This window comes from Notolabrus celidotus, chromosome 8 (genome assembly GCF_009762535.1).
Source record: "Notolabrus celidotus isolate fNotCel1 chromosome 8, fNotCel1.pri, whole genome shotgun sequence".
NCBI classification, from domain to species: Eukaryota; Metazoa; Chordata; class Actinopteri; order Labriformes; family Labridae; genus Notolabrus; species Notolabrus celidotus.
In genome coordinates, this window is record NC_048279.1 from 28,331,739 (window position 1) to 28,349,182 (window position 17,444).

At 41.1% G+C, this 17,444-nt stretch overlaps 1 protein-coding gene across 7 annotated transcripts in view; it reads right to left on the bottom strand.

The window, feature by feature from the left end:
• Positions 1-17,444, bottom strand: part of lingo2 (leucine rich repeat and Ig domain containing 2) — a 257,875-nt gene that overhangs the window by 36,783 nt on the left and 203,648 nt on the right. Inside the window, exon 5 of one of the 7 annotated variants that reach the window (XR_004632019.1) lies at positions 8,064-8,242. The exons of the other annotated variants lie outside the window; for them this stretch is intronic. The gene's annotated coding sequence lies outside the window, so the exon portion shown is untranslated. Of the gene's footprint in view, positions 1-8,063; positions 8,243-17,444 lie in introns of those variants that run through there. 7 annotated transcript variants of the gene reach the window in all.

Sequence of the window (17,444 nt, forward strand, 5' to 3'; positions counted from 1 at the left end):
ATGTGCAGGTAGTTACAAATTCTGCTTAATCAACTAAAAAAGTTCAGAAAGATTGGAGTGTTTACTTCAGAAACATTATTCTTTCTAGGTGGAAAAAGTTTCCAAAGAATCAACCATGGTGGAGCAATAAAGCCCTACATTAGGATACATGCTGATGAAATCTGTACAAGGATTAGCAGATCCCTAAAGCAGGGTGAGTCAGCGTTCACTGCATATTCTAAAGACCTCAGAAGTTGTTGAGAAAAATCAGGTCTTCATCTCCATCATGGGCAACATTGACAGAGTGATATAAGATGCCAATATACCCTGATATACAGTACCGGCTTGCACACCCAGACAGGCAGCTTTATGAGATCTTAGGCAAACCATGCTTCAGGGCTCAGTTTTTAGCCTCCCTCTACTCTCGCTCTCCAGTGCTGTGGCTTAGTTATTATGTCTCACACAGTCAGGTCCAAAAACACATCTCTGCACGCCTGGCTGACATTTCCAAGTGGATGTTTCCCACTAGCTTGAGTCCAAAATGACTTTCTTCCTCCCTGTGAAAACCTACCCTCGATAAGATGAAGCTACAGTAACACCTCTGCTATCTGCAAAGACCCTCGTGTGATCCTCGACAACCCACTGTCTTTTAAGACGGTAGAAACTGTTCAAGACTGGAAATTTGTTCACTACAAAATCCACTGCCTCACACCCATCATCATAAAAAGCAGCTGCTAGATGTTGCTATTGTCGTGCCCAGGCTAGACTGAAGTGACTCCTACATTTGGCCTTTTTTGAATTTGCTTTTAGGCCACTGCAGAACACCCTGAGAGCTGCAGTCCATTGTCAAACTGTCCAGTATGTTCTGCAAAGTGAAATCTCTCACACTCTCTGGTGCAGACACTCTCTTTTCAGTGCATTTAAGCAAGAACATTCTCAATTTTTTTTTTCAAAGATACGCTAGATGTGAGCAATCACATTGTCCAAGTCAATTACCCATCACCATCAGCTTTTCACCCTGTGAGAGCTTATTATCAAAACACAGGGGTTGAGTGTCTCACAAATACCCTTCTGAGAAGCTAATAGTCAGTGAGAAATTGTTGAAATCTGGAGTTTTTCTTTGTATCCTTTAACAGGTTTCACTCAAGAAGCAACAATAAAGACTTTTACAGTCAAAAAACAATTATCAACTTCATCGGGCCTGTGTGGGTGTGCTTTATCATATTTGGCTGACTCAGATTCTGTTTCAAGTATTGTGTGCATAACATCACATTTTCCTACTAAGCTACACCCACTTCAAACTAGTGATAAAAAGCAGAGGCAACACACAAAAAGCACAACTCTATCATGAAAGCAAAAAGAGAAATAGTTGTAGCTGAAAATGTGTTCATTCATTCACACAAGCCTCACTCCTGTATCGGGCACAGAGACCTTGCACTTTCAAAGACTTTTCGGCACCCTCAACTTTGAGCTGATACCCTATCTCTTCTCTCGCTGACACCTTTGGGATCATAACAAATTGTCATGTAAACTCAGATAAAATGAGCCTCACTTTGCCTGTCTTTGAGGCCCTGCTGAATGTGATCCCATCAGTTCTGGCAGGGAAAATTGTGCCATCTTCAGTCAGAGAGATGAGATTAAGGTGACACTGAAATATGTACTCATCAATGTGCAACCTTTCCCAATATGTCACTGAGACATCAGGAAAACTCAAAAAACTTACAATCATCAAAAGTTTTTTAGAGAAAGCTTGAACACAAAAGCTTTCTTCTTACTCTGTATAACTGACAGAAAACAAAGGTATGGTGTCCTGTGTTTTCCACATCGAGGCAAACTGCATGAAGACTTAGTGCTGAATCAATGTCCAGTTAAGCGGAGAGGACTTGGTGATGGTTCCCATTAATCGAGGGAATGGTTGACCCACACGTTATAGCTCCTGCATGAGTTAGCTACCACTTGCAGTGAACCACATACACACACAGAGACACACTCCTGAGCTAGCTTACCAACTGTTAGATCAATATTAACCAGGAAGGAGCTGGATGCTTGCAATCCAAATACTGTTTGTATGGCGACAAAACACTCAGTGCTGCTTTATCAATGTTCATGCAACTTCACCCGACTTGGATAATGCAAACAGGCTCAGGTAACACAGCAGTGGGAAATTGTGCATTTATCTCCAGGAGGGTTGGAACTAAATCCAAAATACATATTTCATATAGGGTGTAAAACCAGTGCACTGCATTGAATGTAATAAAAGGTATTTGTTTTTGCTAAGCTGAATAAGCATAGCATTTTGCATGTGGACCCTTGTTTGTTTTCCCTTCTTAGTTTTTTATGAGAGGTGATTTGAATTGGTGGTACCTGTCGGAATCCTTGCCGAGTCTGATTCTGATGTTTGAAAAAGGAGGCAGAGGGAGCTAAATACAGCATTAGCACTGTTACATGCTATTAGCCAAACTCTCTTGTGAACCATTTTCTTGAAAACCACTGTGTAATATCTCCCTCCGTCATTGAAATGCTGTTTAACTTTAGCGTCCAGCTGATCAGTTCCAAGCTTTTTATCACTCAGTGTCTCCTGCATAGATCTCCACTAAAGCCCAAGATCCACAGGATGCGTCGCGTTACGTTACGGCTGCGCCGCGCACGTCGCAGCAAATAGGTTCCCATTCAAGTCAATGCTCTAGAGTCCACAGGGCGCGCTGCGGCGCGTCTCAGCTCCGTCTCTGGAGCGTTCCGCCGCGCTGCTCTGCCAGAGATACGCGGGGAGTCTATTTTCGCCGCTCCCCGCGCCCAGCACGCGTCAATCGACACAGAAATGATCGAACTATCCCGGAAGTCAGGCACGAGGATCGTATGCAACATCCGCTCACTTTCAAAATAAACTCCATGTGCAAACACAAGATCGTAAATTTCACCACTTCTTCAACATTACGTCATAACCTGTGGCATCGGGCCAGACGTCAGTCTCAAAAGATATCCGACACCATGGACGAGGAAAAGTTTATACTGTGTTGTTCTCGCGCGTTTTGGAGTTCTCGAGGGATCTTGAGTTTCCTGCTCCGGAGTGCGCGCCGCTCCAAACACGCATCCTATGGACCAGGGCGAAAGCCCCGGGACGGAGCAGAGCCGTGTCGCAGCCGTAACGCGGCGCACACGCATCCTGTGGACTCCCCGAGTAAATCTGCATTATTTTCAGCGACTTCACTGATGTTCCTTTCTGCATTTAGTTTGTAGCTCTTTCTGGCCTCAGGATCAACACCAACTCACTCCCATGTGTTGAAATGGGATGTAACAGGATGCTGCATGCCTTGCGCTTCATGTCATTATTAAAGGGATGCATCCCTTTTGCTGGCTGCTGGCGTATAATGCTATTTGGTGCAATTAATTGTGAACTATCTCTTGTATTGAAAAGGAGCAAGTATGCATATGCAAGTTATAATGAAGGTTAATGGTGACCAGAGGATGCAAATGATTGTGCCCTAGACTGTAAATATGGGACTGATTGCGAACTGAAAACACATTCAATATTTTCAATCTACATTTGTATTGCAGCTTATTCATTTTACTAACTAGCCATACATATTGACCTTATTCTTTTAAATAACTTTCATATATTTCAAACATTAAAAAAAATCTTTCAGTTCATCAATGGTCTGCCAATATCCTTGTGGAAACAAGTGAGGCGGTGCCATAGCGCTCTACATTGACCAGCTGCTGTTGGTTGATTATAAAGTATGGATTTTTTTTTTATCAGTCTCACCACTATTCTCTCTCTCTCTCTCTCTTATTCTCCTCTATCCCTCTTTCCAACCCCAACGCAGTCGAGGCAGATGACTGTCTAACATGAGTCTGGTTCTGCTCGAGGTTTCTGCTTATTAAAGGAAGTTTGTCCTTGCAGCTGTAACTTTCTAATTGTTGCAAAGTGCTCTGTTCATGGTGGATTAAGATGAGATCAGACTGAGTCCTGTCTGTAAAATGGGACTGGATCTTATCCTGTCTTGATGTCGGGTCTTTGATAATGATATAAAAGAGTATGGTCTAGACCTGCTATGTTTGGAAAGTGTCTTCAGATAACATTTGTTGTAATTTGGCGCTGTATAAATAAAGATTCATTGATTGATTTTTAACACCTTAATGTCACCCAAAGATGCATTTGATTCAGAAGTCCCTTCCTCGTTCATCTGTGCATGACACGGCCTTAAGCATATATACTTCTTTGCTATATCAATATGACCGGGAAACTGCTGAGGGTGGAAGCTGTAGTCGATGCTTGAGAAAGAAACTATCAGAGGTGTATCCAACTGCTTATTGCTGATGCTGTAAGGACGATGCATAACCAAATAACAGTGCCCCGTGCTATTTTCAGCGTAGGTCCCTGTTGTAATAATGCTGCTTCCAAAATGAAAAATGTTTGTCATTGTTGAGCTTCTTAAATTTTATATGTGCACCAGGGAGTCCCCAGAAAGTTTTGTTCCAAAGAAAAGAAATTCACCACTTAATGAAGTAAAAGGCATCAGATCGCTTCAGTCCATGTTTTCATATATGATATCATACTAAACCAAGAGCATATTATATTATAAAGAGTAGAATGAGTCAGTTTACCCATAATCAAAGGATGATATGAAAAATACTGAACAGAACACAGCTATCCGAGATGAATTCATTTATCCATAATATTGGGTACTTTCCTTTCTCATTATTTCAGCAAGTCTGCTTGATTAGGCGTTTTATGATTGATTGTGGAAGCAGAACAAAACAACAAAATATAACCAGCTGAGATAACAAAATATTATAAAAACATCATGTTCAGGTGCTGTTAGCGCTCGCTGGCATTTATGTGATTAGTCGACGTTGAAATTATCAGCTCTGCCCGCTGCCTCAGAGCCGTGCCCTGCCTTAAAGATCTTTCCCGTTCAATTTAACGGCATGTTGCCCCCGTCCTCTTTAGCTGTTTGCCTGTGCCGTTCCAAGGCAGTGCATGGCTTCTGCTCTCTCTCATTGGACAGGACGCTCCACAGTCCGAGCTGAAGATGGGCGGCCATTGCCTCCCGTCTGACTCTGCCGCATCACTTAGCTCAGATTTAATTAACTCCAACCAGCCTCACTCCAGCAGTGACGGCTGCAGTGGACTGCCCTTTTGGGGGTTTCTGATCATGTAGTGGACAGGAATACAAACGAGGACCTCAAGCTGAAGGAAAACAGAATTACAAACTGGTGACTGCGATGCTCCAGTTGGTGAAATACGTAGATAACAGCAGGATTTTGCTCTGTGCTGTGGGCCAAGTCTTTTTTCACACCCATCCCTTTATTCTAGCAGTATCCCTAACCTCCCTCCTCCTAGCTTCCTCTCTGATTTCTCACTCCTGTGCCTAATTAGGCCCTACAGTTACACAATGCTCTCAGCTTCCGAGGGTCTTACTTTACAAAAGAAAGGCGGAGAGTGGAGAGCGGAGAGGGGGAGATTCAAATTCAACTCACATAAAACTATTAAAAAACTCTGCTGACACGCCATTATTCACCCCTGGCTCTCTTGCTCCACTTGCACTAGAAAAAACACACACATGCACGTTCTCTGCCTGATAGTACGGTGTGTTCTGTGTGCTTCGACATTACAGGGTGGTCTGCCGGTCTATTTCCAGGCATGTGAGAGTGGCATCTCCATTTAAAAAGACTCCCTCCATCTGTTCTGGCCCACCTTCTTCCTGGATACCAAGTGATCCATGAGGACTGCTCCACAATAGTGTCAGCAGCCTGACAAATGTGCTACTCCTGCAAAAAGCTTGTACAAGCACAAAGATATCTGGACTATTTATCTTCTTACTGGAAAAATTTATCAGAATATGAAAGCATATCAACCGCATCCGTTTTGTTTGGAATCATATCTGACAATAACAGAGTGACATTGGGCAGATGATAGATGGCGAAACGTTGAGGAAAACAGAAAATAGCAATTTCACACTGAAATTATTTCATGTTCAATATCCGGTTGGTTTCCTTCCAGCTATTCACATTTCAGTTGTGAAGAAGCAATTCTGAAGTTTGATGTGCCTTGAAATAACTGTGGTCAGAGATACATCACTGACTCAAATTCAGTAGTAAAATGTTTTTCCAACAGGTCACCTTTAGTTAGACCTCAAATTTATCAGCTCCACCACTCAAACAGAAAGACTGTGCTTATTCAATGACCTGTTATTCCAGCTGATGTGACAAGTCACCCTCCACCTGACCCGCTGCCCTGCTAACAAAGTCAACGCTGAAGCATGTGCTTGAACATTAAGACTCTGAACACATCCAAGCAAGTATGTACAAAATGAAGAAGTGAGTCAGGGCTGGGCTTTTTAAGAGGACCACTCAAGACCAAAACTTCATGACACCTTGAATTCATGAGTCTCTTATTCATGCGTCACAATACCTGAGGAGGTAGAAGAAGTTTGTTTTGCATCGCCTGGATCTTAAACTCAAAAACTTGACCACTGAGAGCAAATTGGATCAAGTTGTTCCACCCAAGAGGAAGTCAGAATTGGTTTCAGACTACAATATTTCCAACCACTTGAGCAACACAACCACAGCTGTCTAAATATTCTGTATCAGGACAAAATACAAATTTGGGGATTTCCTATTAAAAACTTGGAGATTAATCTGATTTCTATTTGGAAAGTTTGATCACTCCATGAGCAACAAACTGATGATTAAATATGATTTTTCATTGACTGAAACACTTCATGCTAGTGTTGCAGTTAACAAGTAGTCAAGTAGTCACTGAGTATTTAAACGTGAACTGACTAACTGGATAATAATTACATTTTAGAGAGCTATCAGTTTTTAAATGTAGTATTTCTATTTGAAACAAAAAAAAATGCCACTAAATAAACTAATTCAGGCCATATTTTGTCTTGAAAGTCCTGAACGACTGTCAGGGAATAAGCTAATGACTCTACCCCATGTGACTACCTTAGCACACCAACGACTGTTAGAGGCTTATATTCTAGCTCTGTCCCAAATCTGTTCAGAACTGAAGAAGCCTTTCAAAGAAGAGGTGAAACATCTTCAAGAATTTCTACCAGTCCAGTTGCCTTGGATCAACCTTTGAATTACCATGATCTGGATGACTGAGAACCTTCATAGACATTAAACATAACAAGTTAATGTAAGATGGATGACTTTGCTTTAATGTGTAGCATGACTACTAGCCTACTTGATATTGTGAATTGTAAGTCTTTCTATATCTTTTCATCTTCCATATCTAACCTTTAATCCTGTAAGCATTTTCATTTGAAAGCAAAGAAGTGCTCATGACCATGGAAATGAATGCACTTGACTAAGCGGTAAAATTACAAGTTGATGTAAATAAATACTACAGCAGACCAAAAAAGGGATTTTTGACCTGTGGCTAGATTTAGAATCAGAGGTAACATGTATTGCTGACCAAATACTCTGATGTATTAATGATGACCTTACTGAAGTTAAAATTGTCATTTCCATCGTAGGAACCGTAGACATTTCCTTATACTCTTCAAACAGTATTACATCTTCGTAATTATCTTCTTTGACCTGACTGTTATCAACCATGATACTGTGGTGAATGAACCCTCAGATAAAATCCTTTTCTCTGCCTCTCAGTGCCGTTATTGAGTATCAGAAGAAAACATCTCCCACTATCACTTCTTTTCAAACGCATTACGGACGTGTCTCTATGATAAGTATGGGCCACTTTGGAAGTTTGAGGCGTCAGTGCTGTTTCATAAGCAGCTGCCAATCTACTGTTTATCAACCTGTTGCTTCCTGGTTGTTTTTTGCATCAACAACTCTCAGTGAAGATAGTAAGGATGAGAGAATGAGAAACATTTGCATTGACGCAATTGACTTATGACTGATAATTACATTTGTTGGCAGCTAATTGGTCATAGATTTGAACTGACATTGTCAACCAATCATTGCATCTCTAGCTCACACAAGGATAAAGTTCAACATACTCTCAAAAGTTGTCCTCATTTCAGGACAGAATTTAGTATTTTACAACAGAAAATCAGAGTGATTGACTTCCCAATTCCAGTCTGATCACAGCATCAGAGTACTTCTGCTTAATTTCACCTACAATTTTATTAAAATTGCAAAGTTATTGCATGCAACACTAAGTTGTGAAGTTGAAATGTTACACAATTGGACTATGAGCCTTAAATGGCGGATGAGGAAGTCTGGCAGAGGACCGGTCCTTTGTGAAAGGTTTTGTTTTCCGTCATGGATGGGAGGGCGGATTTCTCTGTTGAAGAAGAAGAAAAATAATAAAATGGCAAAAAAAAAAACCAGAGGAACCTGCAGCTGAGCCGTCTGGCTCAAAATGACTAAATTATTCAGTGCAGAGCAAACAGAGGATGACAAACAGGTCGATACTGGTAATATCCAGAAGTTGCTGTTATTGTTGATACGGTTGAACATTAACTGTGTGATTAAATAATCATTTATTTAAAGTCTATACACCTTGCAATACCTAAAGGTGATGTTAAAGTCTTTCCACTTAAGACTGTTTACTGCTGAGAGTGAGATGAAGAGACTGACGTCATACTCATGTACGCAATTAGATCTTCTTCCTTTAGCGTCACATAGAGAATGGAAACTGGTCTTTAGCCATGCTTGAAAGCAGACTTTTGTTAGAGTTGAAGGGATCAGAGTAGTTTCCTACTGTTTCCAGTCTTAATGCTTCAGGCTAAGTAGCTGCTGGCTGTAACTTCATATTTACTGTATATATGATAGACGAGTACACTTCAGGTGTCAGACAGGTACTTCACCACTTCTTGGAATCTTTGCATTCAATGTTTTACAACATAAGCATGTCCATGAGTAGTCATTTCCTTTGCTGCCATCAGAACTCAATGCAAGCCAAACATTTAATGGTCAATGTGACAAATGGAGATTGGACAAAGTCATAATTATGCGCTTTTGTGACCTACCATTTCACTCGATCAATTTTCACTTCAACTATTCCCCTGACCTGAGTAAAATGAGCAGGTAGCAATTATTGGACTTGATTAATATGTTTCATTACTTCACAGCTCTGCACATTATGTTTAATCTCACCTTGCTGCACACTGAGGTACCTCCTATGCCCTCAACACGGAGCTGTTCCTTGATGACAAAAGAAACGGGAATCCTTCCAGAGCTGCTTGAACATTCTCTGTCGCTGTATCACTGTACTGTACAGAGTCATGGTACATTTTTCTCTCCTCTGCCCTCTGTGAGCAGATTGAAGCCTTGCTGAGCACATTAATCCTCTGGGATGGGGCCCTTTAGAATCATTTATTCACAGTTGGGGGTAAAGCTCGTAGGAGTCAAAGGTCAACACTTGGCCATTCACATAGCCATAACCCTGGGGCTTTCCCATCAATGTACGTTCTCCATCTGGGTGAGAGACTATAAAGGTCAAGGCACAGGTTGTTGGGAGCAGCAGTTTTTTGGTCACTGGTATTTCAAGCAAGGCTGTCACAGTTGGTTTAGTGTGTGCCATATGGTGCAAGTTTTCATCCAAATTTGCTTAACAGCAATATGAGTCATACTCTAGCATCAGTTGGGGAGTTATATAAAACCGTCACCCAATATTCATAGACATGATCATTTAAAGACAGAAACCAGGGATATTTGTCTTTCATTATACACCCACCATAACTGAGATGACTGAAAAGAGATTATATGAAACATTAAAGGAGGTTGAGTTGAAAAAAACCCACAAGTATTTACATTGAAAGCGGTCTCATATGCGTGACTCGTTACAGTAAACAGCAGTATAGCCTTAGGCCATGGCCATATTCCATAGGCATGCAGTATTACTCTTTTACAGGTCAAGCGCTGTAGTACACAATAACTCTGAGGCTAAATACTCATCGGGTATTCATTGCCAGGAAGCTGCCAATTCACAAACAGGGAAACAATAACGACATGACACAGCAGCTGAATATTTAAATACAGGGTTCCCACTCTTTTCCAGAGATCATTTTCCAGGACATTTCAAGGACATTTTCAGTGATGATCAAGCTGGTATGACAGTCTAAATTGAGTTCCTAATTTAGTTCCTAAATAGTCTAATATGTTCCTCTCAGTGGAAGTCTACATTGAAAGGCGTGCAGTCTATGGCTATCCATGAAATCATCTCTTACATGCTTAAAAATGATGGCAAATTGATAATAGAATAATGCAACCGCAGATGTACAGCACTTCACTTTATTAGTGCAACCAAGTAACAATGATGGGCAACTCTCATCTCAGCTTATCTTTTCTGAAAAAATATAAAATTAGCTAAGTAAAAAACAAAAGAGCCAGCAAAGGACTCTGGAAGCTGCCTTAGTGATATAAATAAATAATAATAATAATCAGAGGATCAGTGCATAAATTGACTCAAATAGATCTGAATGACAGAAATGGCCACAAATGTTGAATGGGGATGTGTTTTTTTTAACCTTGTCAGGTCGCACACAGTCATGTTGGAATAATTTTCCAGGACAATCCGTGATTTTCCAGGACATTTTACTTTTTCTCCCATTTTCCAGGTGTTCTCCAGTACTGGAAAACTGGTCAACCGTTTTCCAGGTTTTCCAGTTTTTCCAGGATGTGTGGGAACCCTGTAAATAGCCTGAAGAACAACTCACATGATTTGTTTACATTACATTTGATGTAATTACCACCCATGGATGTATATTGAACACAAGAGCAAAATTACTACTCTTGGCAGAACATGAGGGGGAATTTAAACTTGAGTTTTTCCCTTTTAGAAAACGATATTTTGGGCAATGGAGGCAATTATTTTAAATAGTGCATGTTCTTCCTATTTTGGGTGCAAGTTTGAAAAGTTAGTTATTTTGTGAATTTTTCATAGATACCAATAACGAAGGTAGGCCATGCCGTTAATTCCTACCAACTGCTGCATACTCATCCAAAGTGGCTTCTCTGTAAAACTCCTGAAGGGTCCTGATGGAGAGATTGATAGTGAAGGGAAGAGACTGGCTCAGTGCTTTTGAGGAACTAGTTAGGCTCCCTGCCATTTTGTGGTCTCACATGTGAAGTACTTCCATTGCGAGTTGAGATTCACTCCACAGCACTCCTGTCAAAAGCAACAACATCAGCGGTGCTGCTTTTGGGAATTTGGTCCTCTTTTTCAGCCGCTGCTGTGGTGCATTTTCACATTGGCACTGATGTCTCCTCCCATATTTCATCTTTGGCACTGATTGTGCTTTCATTAGAACAACTCCTCAACATGTGCTCTCAGTAATTTGCCATTGGTAGATGCCTATGGGGCCATAAAACAGAAAAAATGATGGAGAAATGATTGAAACAGACTTTGATAAGTGTGGTGAGGATTCTCCCTTGGTCCAGAACATTGGGCACTCAGGCATATGAAAGAATATTTTTCATCCATGAAGCAATTCTGACTGCAACTGTCCTGTTAAATGAGTGGGAACTGGTTGAACACCTTTCAAATAGAACTCATATAAGCACTTTTAGTGACATTTTCTTTTGAGTTTTTCTTTTTTTTTAAAGCAGGAATGATTTTGACTTAAAGTGACTCCCTTCACCCTTCATGACACCCAAGCCTTTATGTTTCTGCTCAATATAGGTTATGAAATCTGTAGAAGTAGTCAGCTTAAGCAGCTAAGTGTGGAGTTAGGTCAGTCTATATGTCACATAGCCACAGGTACTTCACCCACATACATTACCGAGCTAGTGTCTGGTGGAAACTGAGCTGCAAGTAACTCTTGCTCTGAAGCTCAGTGCCTCAGCAGTAAGCAATTTCTAAAGACATCAGAGCCAGAGAAACATGAACTGTACAAACTATTTTTACCACCTGATTCAACTGAGACTTTGCTATAAAGATGGAAGAAACTAAAGGGCAGTTGAAAGGTCTTCAAGTCAACACAGCCAATATGATGTTATATAAAATGAAACAACAGTAAGTCAGTTGTATAAAAAATGGTGCACTTATAGCACTTAAACGTGACTGCACAGTTTAAGTGGTTGAGGTTCTTAAGTGCCATGATGAGGCCTGTATTCCCAACACCTGACCCTGAGATGCAACATAAAAAGGTCTTTCTGGAGGTGTGAAGCACTTGAATTGTGCCCTTAAGTTTAGAATAAAAAACTTTATAGAATGCTCCATCACATCCTCATAGAGGTATAAGGTCTCTGGTGGGTGCAGTCTTTCTCAGAAAAGTTTTTTTTTTCTCCTGGTGTAAATGCAGCCACATCCCTGTCATTGCATTACACCTCAGGCAACAACCTCGCTCTCAATCTCCATGCGAGTGCAGCAGAAAACTCAAATGCCAGGGGAGTATTTGGAAAGCTTAAAAGCACCAATGCCTGCCTTTGTCTCTGTGCCACTTGATTTCCACCTCTTATACAACCACAGACGCTCCTTTGCACGACTGAAAGGAAAAAAAAAAACACAGAAATAGTTTAATAACTCCAGAATGTCACTACAGACATTTGTTCTCTACAATAAAGAAGAAAAGGTTGGGATTTGTGCATTATTTATTACCACAGTGCAACACAGAGGTGAGTGTGTGTGTAAGCGGAGACAAATATGCTCATTCAGCTCACCACCTCACTATTCAATTCGGTGGAAGTGTCCTCGGATGTGTAGCCACTCTTGAAGGGTATGCTTGTCTGAGTTCTGAGGCTACGCGCTGGAGGAACAGGCAGTCAGTAGACAATCACGGAGGAGCTCAGTGCGTCCATTAAGGCTGTCAGTTAGCAAGGGCCTTGATTAATTGCACACTGCATAGTGGCAAATTAAGGCTGGTCTCAAGCCCCCCCTCCCTCAATAATTAGTTAAGAATAGATTGCCAGGGAGAGGAGGGTGAGTTGAGGGTGCCTGGCATTACTCAGGCGGTCGTTCATGTAATAAAAGGTCTCACACTCTGTGAGCATGGGCAAATAACAGTGTGTGAGGGGGAGTTGGAGAGTGTATTTGCATGCATAACTGTGGCTTGTGTGAATGACTGAGGAAGTAATGATGGTGCTGATGGTGCATACATTTATATCTGCCCTCTGTGACTCTTGCTTGTAAGCTGCAGAGTGTAAGGTATGTGCATGGAATGAATACAACCCACTGCTGTAGACTTTGATTGCTCCTGCACATGTATATTTTGTTGTTACGACAGTATGGAAGGAGCAATGTAAATACCGCAGTAAATCACAGGTGACAGTTTCCCCGTGTACTCCTGCAGTCACAACGGCGCTGTGCTAGGTCTTAACCTGCTGCCTTCCTGTGTGTTACATCACTGCAGCTGTGGTAACACCTTTTTCTTTGGCGTGAATGTTATCATCAGATCATGCCTGGATGCCTTATATGGAAGGTCTAAGGATGATTTTGAAAACCACAGGGCCAAACTACAACCTGGATTTTGTCAACGCAGGACTCTGGGGAGAAGTGAACACAATTTAAGCACAATCCACACATACCTGTGGCGTCAGCAAAGCCATAACCCTTTGGTCAGTCTGAACACAGTGCAACAAATCCCCAAGGGTGGCCTGTTACCACTAGCTAAAGACCTGATCTTAGACCTACACTTCCCTCTATTGCATCAGTGTTACTAAAAAAAACCCAGTTGTTCCTATAAGCGATCGACTGGTGGAGTTCTCAGTACTAATGAATAACTAGACCTTTACGATTCCTCCCCCAAACACTCCACATATCACACCTCTCTCACACTCTGAGTCCTCTGTTTCCTGTATCAAACAATGCAATAGCTGTCTAGAGTGGGCCCATAACTACTCACATTATACTTGTGTTTATAAGATTCCAACTGAAATCATGTAGGCTTCGAGTCAACACTCCACTGATTCATAAGCTTTAAGCAGGGATGAAGAAATCTGCAGGAGTAAGCTGGAAGCTAGAAAGTAGAAAGTATAAGATCTTTTCATTTTTATGTCAGAGCATTTGATTTATTGAACGCTGTCTGGATGTAATGAGAATTTCACAGTATAACAAATGCTTTCCTACCCAGCCTGGCATAAAGAATATTGTGTATTCTGCTGTAAGCATTCTTAAAACGATTCTGAAAGGACAAAAGTACTGTGGAGGTACTGAAAGATTGTCCAGCTCAGAATATTTCCTCTTATTTAGTTGGCTGTTTTCTATGTGGGGTAAACCACACAAAACTCTTCATTATGTCCACATAGCTGGGTACAAGTATCTATTGTGATGGAAATGAAGCACAGATGCACACAAGCTCCAACTGGCTTTTTAGAAATGCTTTGATTGGATACTGTATACAAATGGAGGACACGCAGCCTCTCCAAAAGTGAAGCCAAAATATTCAGAGTTCCCCTTTATTCTTTATTTTTTATTAAGATCCCCATTTGCTTTCACAGTGGGGCTGCTAGTCTTCCTGGGGTCCCCACAAATGGATTTGGTGACTGGTCACAGTATAGGTCATAAAACCTGCCTCCTCCATTGAAACAGATGGGACATGGATCAAACTAGCATATTAAAGTAAACATAGAATACATTTTTCTCAAACATGATTTTGGTTATAGCTCTTAGGTCTTACTGATTCCTGGTGCAAGTGATCCGTTTTGGAAGAAAGTTTAGTTTTTATTCATTATTTGTTGTGAAAAGATGTTTGTGACATCATGATTAGCAGCTCTGTTTATGAATTTGACTCCAGCAGCCTTTTTTTTTTACTAGATTAGCAGAGAAGATGAGGTATGCTAAGAGAAAAAGTAGCAAACACGAACACAAGAGTTATTGAACTTTCCATAGCCATGATAATGTCTGATGTCAGCTGTACTGACCCAAGACACTTGGATACTTTGGCAGGAAGCTAAACTGTGTTTAGGATAGCAGACGACGTGATACTGTGCATACCTTGGCTCGAAAATTCATCATAGGCATGACATGTCAGCATCTATCACAAACAGACATCACTGCTGAAGGTCTACAAATTGTCCAGAGGAATGAATTAGTTTATGTGATGGTTTTGCAGGGAATGATACCCTGAAATCCTGCATCCTTTTACCCTTAAACGTTACCCAATGTAACCACATATTGGTTTTAGCTGTGCATTAGAGCAATACAAAGAGAAAAAAAAGTATCAAATGTGTTCATATAACAGAATGAGTGTACATTGTTCTGGAAAACTGAGGGATAGGAGGGCCGAGGTGCTCTGTAACCTCACTCATATTGTTTCCGAGCAGTGTTAGAATCTCCGAAGAGCAGCGGTAATCACAATGATCAAATAAACACCCTCAAATTCTCATTTACTCTTCCTTGCTTCCTTCATCATTTTCTACCTGCCCACACGTCTGTGGTGACTTGTAATCTCAAACAATAAAGAAAAAGTGGTTACACATTCCAGCTCTAGTTCTATGAAAATTGATGCACCTCTGGTTGATTCAACCTTTGCGGTTGTCTAACTCCATGGTGAACCCATTTAACATAACAAATGCTTCCAGTCGAGCATACGGAGGCTTTCTTGTGACCAGAACCTTTTATCTGAGTTTCAAAAGGTAATGGTTCCTCAGCGGAGGGACAGGGCCTGGTGAGTTCTCACTGGCAACATGGAGGCTAGTGACTATTCCAAATCAAAGACAAGGGTTGAAATCTTATTATCATTCCCATGCAGCTGGTCATATTTAAGTGGTTTTCAGATACTGGGATAAAGATGCAAGGGGCCAGAGCCTGGACCAACCATTGCCACAGCACCAACTGTCCTCTGCTGTTAGACACTTCATAGGGGGAAATCTTTGAAAATACTCTGCCCTGACATGGCTCAGTGGTGTTTAGATTGGGTCAGAGTCTGACAGAGACCAGGGACAAGGCACTCCTAGCTTTAACAGTTGTCTGTTTGGATGAAGAGCTCAGGATGAGTGGATCGGGTCAGTGCTGGTCTTTTATAAGAGTAAGGGGCATTGAGGAGCTAAGTGTAGTTTTCTAATTGTCCGAAGACAACTTTGGAGTGTGAGAAGATGCAGAAGAGGACAGGTGAAGCACTGCTTCATTAAATGAGAGAGGCAGTTGGTTGAAGACACAGAGGGAAAGGTCCAGTTTTTAATTTGGAGGAATAAAATGAGTGCATAATTGCCTGAAAATATAAAATGTGCTAGAACCGAAAACGTCTGCCATTATGGGCCACCATGTTTGTTAAGTGACCAAGAATGGACACATCCAGCATACATAATATTTGAACAGCACATACAATGTGCAGAAAATTAGCTTGCAAGTGAGCCATCTTACCTCACAACTTTCTTTGACAAAAGTTACACATGCACTGTGCCAACATGAATGGAGGCTCAGGGAAGTAGTCATGTTCAAATAATGTACCCTAGCTTCTAAAACTGTTGTCCACACTAAAGCAGAGAATAGTGAAAAGCAACAGTTTAACCCTGCCTGGACTCCAAAGTATTTATTTCTTTTACTCCTAACAAAAAAATGAATGTGCCTGATTTACAATGAGTGCATTTCAGTAATTAGAGAATATGAAGTCCGAGGGCACCACTTTGAAAACTTACTTTAAATAGCCCTCGGGTACACGTTTCCTCTAAATTGGATGGACTTTGATTGTTAGGCTTTTTTTTTTTTTTTTTTTTAAACTCCTGAGTTATTGAGTCAAGCCATCTGCATGCTTTTCCTCATGGTTTGCAAAGCCCAGTATGATTATTTTAGCTACACAGTAAATCAGTAAATTAACATTTCTTGTCCTCTTTCAGACATCTGACCACTGACTCTTCTCCCTTTTTTCTCTGTCTTACTTATCTTGCCTCATGGAATTGGGGCTTGGGGGAGGTAAAGCATACACCCTAACTTGATGGGCAGAAACTCTATTTATCTATCTTCTCTGTCTTTTTCACAATAGCTCTCTCATCTCTGTATTTCTCTTTTATTCTACCTCTTTGCAAGTGGGTATGATGGGCAGTGGGAGCTAGCATGGCGTGTAGAGTGTTCCAGGACACTAGAACCAGCCTCATGTGGTGTCGTGGACCCAACCTGATGAAACACCAATGAATTGAGTTGCCCACTTTATAGTCCTGTTGCTATGTTGCCTCTCATCTGGTTCCACAGTCAGGGTATGGAGGCCGTTAATTGGCAAGTTGTAGAGTCGGCAGTATCAGCATCATCAATACCTGGAGCTTGCATAAAAGGAGTCTGGATCTTTTGAAGGTGGTGATGCTATTTGGTTTGCAGTGGCTATTTGGTTGGTTATCTTATTAGGAAAGCAAAACTAACTGAACACTCATTGTTTCACGGCAGAAGTCTCTTGTACTTTGTGCAAAAATATTAATTGTTGCAAATAAAAATAGACCACTGTGAATGAATCCCATGTAGAGTAATATGACCCAAAATGTGGTATGCATATGAGATAGAACACAACCCTAAAATAGCAGGTATGTAAAATATAGAGGGCACAACAAGAGAAATAGAGACACTGGACTGTACTCCTAAACTGTGGAGATTATTTTACTGTAGACAGGTCTGG